The 7,392-nt window shown below is 36.6% G+C and overlaps 1 long non-coding RNA gene across 1 annotated transcript; it reads left to right on the top strand.

Moving 5' to 3' along the window:
* Positions 1-309: 309 nt before the first annotated feature.
* On the top strand, positions 310-6,566 carry LOC124169520. Its single transcript, XR_006867147.1, has 3 exons — positions 310-367; positions 475-551; positions 6,375-6,566. It is a non-coding gene; the product is annotated as an uncharacterized LOC124169520 (long non-coding RNA).
* Positions 6,567-7,392: the final 826 nt, after the last annotated feature.

The raw sequence follows: 7,392 nt of genomic DNA on the forward strand, positions 1-7,392 counted from the left end.
AGAAATAACTGAACAGATGTGAAATAATCCTTAGATGTAGGATTAGAGTGTTTCCACTGAAAATTTTACAAATGAGTAGTTGCTGTTTGACAAATGTAGTTGCAGTTAATTGGTTCTTATGACACATTAGGATGGTATGAATGAAATATATAAATTTCAATTCATACCATCATTTATGAAGACATATGATGGTATGAATTGTAATTATATTGCTCATAAATGACTACTCAATAGCTGGACATTTAAATATTTTCATTATTGCCATCAATCATTTTCATTTTCAGGAAGCTCTTTGATGCATTCTGGCTATCTCTAGATGGCATGACAGAGATATGAGGATGATCAATCTGTTGCTGTTGAAACAAAGGTATGTTACTACAAAGGGACTGAACCATATGTATACATTAACTTTTAGTACTGAAACAATTGTCATCATTGCCACCAATTAAAATATATCCATTGTATTACTTGCAGCAAGCCGGTTGATGTATTCCAGTTACCTCTGATGGCATGCCGTATATATGGTCTGGCAATCTACTGTTTTGCTAAAGGTAAGTAATTCAAGAGGAAATGTAATAATTTTCTAAATCTCTCCATTCCATCCTCACTTTTATGATCGAATGTTGAGGCTCACATTTTAAAAAGTATGTATCGATTAGTTAAAGAATTCATTGATGGATTTTTAGTATCAAGTCTTGGAAGTATATTGACCAAGGCCAGCCCCCGGCGTCCGCGGCTCCACGTACGTTCCCTTACTGTCCGATTAGTTCCCATACCGGCCGTCAAGCGCTAGCAGTACACTCGTCCGGTCGTTCCGGGCGTATTACATGGGTTGATATGGCTGTGAGGTAACTTGATGGACTATATTTATAAAATTTTGTAAGCCGTGCTTCGCGCATGTACTCACTCTTACGCGCTTCAGTTTTAAAGAATATAAAATCGCTTTATTCGTGAAAACTGGTGCAGTAGCTTCCGTAAACGGTCATACAATAGTCTACGAAATCGGGTGTTTGAATGCTTAATCCCACGGGGATAAATAATATAGGTGTGTTTTTTGTAGATCCCATTTCCGCGAGCCATTTAAGACAAATAGGACGATGGTGTGAAGATAATATACCCACCTGAAAAGGACATCGGTCGAAATTACCTTGCAATGGAAGCAAAACTGCGAAGTGTTAACGGAGAATATCGGTAAGGTACTCAATAGCATGGACAGAAGTATTAGGCTGAAAACTTAGTAAATGAAGCGGCAATAAAGAAGCAATGGCAATCTCCCTTTACTATTCCTAGATAGTTGAGGAGAAACGAGTGCCGACCTAGCCAAAAAGCTTTCGCGTAACTTTGCCGCTACAGCTTTCACATTGATTATTTGTAACAAGCGTAACTGCTAAGTAAGTCCTCTCAACAGTAAAACTTAAGACCGAATATTTACCTCTCGAGTTCCATAGCTCAGGCCAATTAATTTTCTTTTCCAATACCCACCGAAAATCATCTTTTTTTCTACTTTTCATTATTTTTTTTCCTATCTATCTCCTCACGCCTCCCCCATTGTTTCGCCACTGCTGTATTAGCTGCTCCATTCCTTGGATAGATACCAATATGAATTCCTATAAACTGAAAATATTAATCCTTATGATAACTGTAATTGTAGATTCAGCATCTGGAAAGCAACACACGGCATACTTATACTTACAAGCACTACAAGCAAAGGAATGGTTAAACAGTATAATGGTGTGAACGATCAAAAAAGATATTTCTACAAGGCTAAAATGAATAGCATTTATTTTTTCAAAAACTTTAAGTTTGTCCTTCTGAAGGCATACTCTCGGCCAACCTCGGCATTCTCCACCCGTGCAGCTTGCCTCATCCTTAAATTCAAAAACTGGAAAATGATGGCAGCAAGCATCATTTCTCGATGCTCACTGCACGGGAAGGAAAGGTCGTTCCTTTCGAGGATATTACTAAGAATAAGTTCGCTGGCATTCCAGTATTTGCCATATTTTTTAAATCGCACTTGAAGCGGAATTGCACTTGGTTGGACAAAATTGTTGATTTTCCTGATATTGCATTTCGCAACCTTCAAAGCACCTCAGGTTCGTATTTTCCTTGTATTCTAATGGTGATATGGGGTCCCCTGGGATATTGTCCTAGTAGTCTTATTTTTTAATTGGTACCTACGAATTTAAAAAGAGAATGGGCCTTTTAGTTGATGTGCCGAAGCCAAAATATGGTACATCCAGTGATGAAAACTCAGCTAGGGGCTTTTTCAAAAATTCTCGCCTATCGGCTGAGTCTACTGGCTATTTTTGAATGCTTTCTTTTCATTGTTGCAATATAATATCTTTTTATTATTGCTTTATGCAGTATTTTTCACATGATATAACATAGTTAATTAATTTTCAGGAGTAGAGGAAGAGTTAATCTTTCACTTCTCAACAATTTTAAGGTCTTTGTCTTGCGGATTTTTGATTGATTCAGTTAAATTTAAAAAGTTCTGTATGGATACAGCGGAAAATTTTGTGAGACATTATGGTTGGTTTTACATGCCACCCACTGTGCACAAAGTGGTGCAGATGACATCGAGTCGGCTCTTCTTCGTATTGGAGAACTGTCGGAGGAGGCCCAGGAATCTCGCAATAAAGACATTAGAATATATCACGAGCATCACGCGATAAAAATATCTCGACTTCAAGCTAATGAGGATATTTTCCGGAGACTGATCCTAATATCGAATCCTTTTATTAGCACATTAGGAACTGCACTAAACAAATGCCGGGGCCTTAAATATCTTCCGCAGGAGGTTCGTGATCTCTTGGTCTTGCAAGAGTCTCAAAATTCTTCGAAGAGGAGGATGGGTGGGATTCAGAAGAATCTGATGCTGAACAATTATAATACATAATTGTAAATTTATGAGGAATTAACCATGCTTTTATGAGAATAAAAGAGTCACTTAAATACTATTTTGACACTAATTTATTAATTACTTTTTAGTCCATACAGAAGAATCTCTCGAAATCTGGAAATCGTACCTCTTTAACGTAAGTCAAAGCACCAAAAAACCCTACTTTTAGCCGTTTTTTTTTGTTTATTGACTAATTTGAAAGAATATTAACTCATTCTATACAACTAATTATCATTTATTTTCATATTTTATCATGATTACCGTTTATCTATGCAGTCAGCGTTACAATTAGCCAGTTAATAAGTTAAAGTTCCACGATATCGCATGAAATAATAGTTTTTTCGTAAAAATAACTGCAGAAATGAAAATAGCTCGCCAAATAAGATGTAGTGAGCAATTTTTCAAGACATCCAACGAAAATCTTATTTTTGCCTGACTTTTTCGCGATCCGGACCACTGTGCGACGTTTCCCTCGTTGTCCGTGATAATCTTCTCACGAAGAATATCGGATTCAATAAAGTGTTTTTCACAAACAACTTGCGGATACTTGACGATAAAATTATCACGAGGAATGCACCTCTGCCACTCAGCTCGTAGTCTTTCTTCCCTTGACACCAAAAAGATATGCACCTTTTCTAAGTTAGAGTCATACCCAGAGGTACATACAACCTGGCACGATACATCTTTTTCCCACCATTTTCCTTTTAAACCGAAATAGAGAGTTTTTCCAACTCCTAAACACTCGATCAACGATATATCATAAGTAAAACTGGCCTCCGTTGCAGGAAAAGACTGTAAAAAAACGTGGTTTATCGCAATGAATCACCAAGACGCATTACTTCCCATGCAATCGCAAGGCTGACGTCGGACGAGTGGACAAGTAGCGCCAGCGGTGAAAATGACGAACTAATCGGACAGTAAGGGTCGCATGAGCCAGCAGGGGAGAGGTAGGGAGAAGTGAAGTCACCATGTATTTTTGCATGTATATTCCACTTCATACAAAATTTTGTCCAGAATGATTGTTAACTATTATATTAATGTGGATTCTCAAACTCTTTGTCATTCTCTTGTAATATTGCAGGCAATTTTCATAAAAGTTTGACAAGTTTGATGCTCTAAACCAAACTTATTGATGACTTCAGCTATTCTATGAATTCAAGTATTCTGCCATTACTTGTTACTTCATGAATACAGTAACATATTCATTGCTGTAAGCAGCTGAGAAATCAATTAACAACTACATTTGGTCCTCTGTTATTTTTAATTCTGTCACTCTGCCTTCATATCTTCTGATCAAACTGTTTCATATGTTTAAATTTTTGATTCAGTTTAGTATTACAATTTCATGAAGTCAGAAGTATTTCATAAGGATATTTCCTCAAAGAGGGTGCCAACAATTTGATGAATCATTCTATCATTCAGTGCTTCCTGTTTCATTTTCATTAAGTGGATACCAAATGAGTAATGCCTTTACGCTAACGCCTTTTAGGTTATTATACGCTAATGACTAATATCCCTGAAAAAAATTAACTCCACCATGGTGGGTAAAGGAAGGGTAGTAGCCTTCATGGTGGGTAGTTACACATTAAGGGTAAGGGAAGGATAGAAAAATCCTTCGTCTACCCTTCCTTGGAACTCCTTCCCTTACCATCTGTGTACCCTTCCCATAGCCATCATTAAGGGTAAGGTAGCCACCATTAAGGGGAGAAAAATCCTTTGTTTACCCTTCCTTGGGACTTAGCATTTATAACTGAGGAAAACATATCCTGAAAGTGTCTCCTCAGCTACTTTCACCTGCTAAAGAGTATTGAGTTGAGTACAAGAACGTAAGCAGTCTTTGAAAGCAAAGATAGACGGGCTACACAACTAATCTTTAAAACTCCCTTAAGGAAAACAATAATATACATATTCAGTGGCGTAGCCCCTATGAAAAAATTGTATAAACCTGTTTCAAAATTTTATTCATTCTTATTACAATTTATAAATTTATTTTAAAGTTAATACAATTTTTTCACAGGGGAGGGGTGGGGTCCCGGGGGATTTGGACCCTCCGCCCCCGAAATATAAAAACAATTATTTTCCTTCATAAAAGAAAACAAAATATTGAAAAATAATGAATTTAAAAAATATGTACTTCTTTAACTATTGAAGATTTTTCGATTATGAAAAGTGTTTGAATCAGTTGAAAACCCATTATTTAGTATCCTGTTTTTCAAAACTTTCCCCACCTGGCTTTGGACCCCCCCCCCCCCCAAACGAAATTCCTGGCTATGCCACTGTACACAATAGTTTCTATCATTGTGTGAAAAAAGCTCATTTAGAAGTTCTTTCATTCACATTTTTAGGATGTATCATATTTGTGTGGCTGACAATGGGACATCGCGAGAGTGATGTTCGGTACTTGAATGCCGATCTTATTTTCTGAAACGAAATAGGCATAAAAAAGTCACAGCTTTCTTCCACATAGTCCTGGGTGCGAATCTCATCTTAAGATTTTGTAGTATAAGTTCCGTCGAGAAGCAACATCTGACAAGTACCTCGATAGCTGAGGTTGTTAAAGCACTAGTTCATTATCCTCCAATATGTAGGTTCTGGATTCAAGACCATGTAAAGGCTTTTTTATTTTCTGTCTTATAACTTTAGAAATCACTGTTACAACTTATTCCCATTCGTTTAATTTAGTTTTTATATTAGTCCTACCCTTCTTGTATCCTTTATTGAGGCTGGCCCAACCCTTCCCATACACTCCAGGAAGGTGAGGGCCTACCCACCAATGTTCTAAAATATCCTTCGTCTACCCTTCCTGAAGGGTATACAAGGGTACACCTATCCTTCCCTTACCCTCATTGGAGGGTACACCTGACCACAATGGAGGAGTTTATTTTTATCAGGGATCTGATAAGCATATGGTGACATAATTTATCTCAACAAAAAATATTTATACACTCAGTTTTCCTTTGAATGACAGCGATTGAATTTTTTATTCTAAGAGTTAGTCGCATTCGGCCTAGTCTTTAAGGTGACAGATGAGTTATCTTCAGCTCCTTTGTATTAACTCCTGAGTGTGTGTTAGCAAACATTCATGTTTACAGTATCTCCTGATGTTTTTTAATTTTTACCAAATCACCTGCTTTTGAAATTTTTACTACAAATGTATTAGGAACAACCTATAAATTTCATGACAACCTTAAATTGATTTTTCTGTATTCCTACAAAATCATTCCAAAAAGGTGGGAGTAGGGCTCCCAAGACATCATGTTAGGTCCTAATGATGAAGTGAGGCCCAATTAAATTGTTCCAATTGTTCCTAAACCAAAAATATGATAGTGTAAAGGCATTACTAAGCTGGTGACCAATGTGTTATTTTAGAAAAAGTTTGGTTCTCCCTTCTCCTAAGATTTTAATATTACTTTTACCTTAGAGAGCATGGTGGTGATTGCCATGTCTCATTTGTGTCCTTCATTTCTTTCAGGTTATTTGGTTGAATTAGCAATCAGGGATCATCATTGTGGAAAAAGTGAAGAACAGCTATAATTTCTGGCAAGACTAAGGAGGAAAATTGATATTTTTCGTATTTTTGTACTTTTTTCATTATTTATCATGAATTGTGTTACTGTGTAGCTGCACATTATTGAGTTAATTAAATTTTTGTGTTGACAATATTGTATTATTTGAATTTTTTTAAAGCAGCGCATGCTATTTTCAACTTTGCCTATAATTGCCTTTAGTGTTATTCCATTGCTTTAGGGGTATTTTTATCGATAATATGATTTATCATCATCTTTTGTAATGATTGATGAATGAATGCTCATTAAATTCTGAAGTTCTCAGTAAAGTGACAAATAATTCTCAACAAGCTGCTTTAGCTGCTTAATAATGATGAAGTGGTTTTGCTATGGATATTTTGGCCTATAAGAATTCAAATTACCTCCAGTTTATTTAATTGTTGGTAATTTGAATTGTTATAGGCTGAAATCTCCATGTAAAAAAATTAAATCGAAAACTTAAACAGAATTGGGAAAAAGCCCGGTTTGAATTTCCCGGTGACAACTAACGCCATCTATCCTTGGAGTACGTACTAGATCGGCCAGGCCATAAATATATTACACAGTTGGCACCTCTTGCTATAGATATCTGAGGTTTGTGAGCCCTGAGGGATACGAATTGCGGATACGCCCTAAATCACAATCCTTGTTATTCAGGGCGTATCCGCAAAAGAAAAAGTACATGACCTAAGAGTCTGGCAACTAGCGCTACAATGAGTCCATTTCCAACTAATTGGAATTCATACGCGCATCAAAGTGATCATTTGAACTGATTTGGCCACGAATGGGCGTCATAAAACGTTCCGTTCTTACGGCAATGAAATGAAAAATAAATGGCTGGAGGGACATAAAATTTGACAGTGCGTCAACTGCCAGTTTAGAGTTGCCAGTGCGCTTTTGAGCAATGAGATTTTTTATCGGAATAGCTAATGAAAGACAAGATTT

Source organism: Ischnura elegans, chromosome 12, assembly GCF_921293095.1.
Source record: "Ischnura elegans chromosome 12, ioIscEleg1.1, whole genome shotgun sequence".
Taxonomy (NCBI): Eukaryota; Metazoa; Arthropoda; class Insecta; order Odonata; family Coenagrionidae; genus Ischnura; species Ischnura elegans.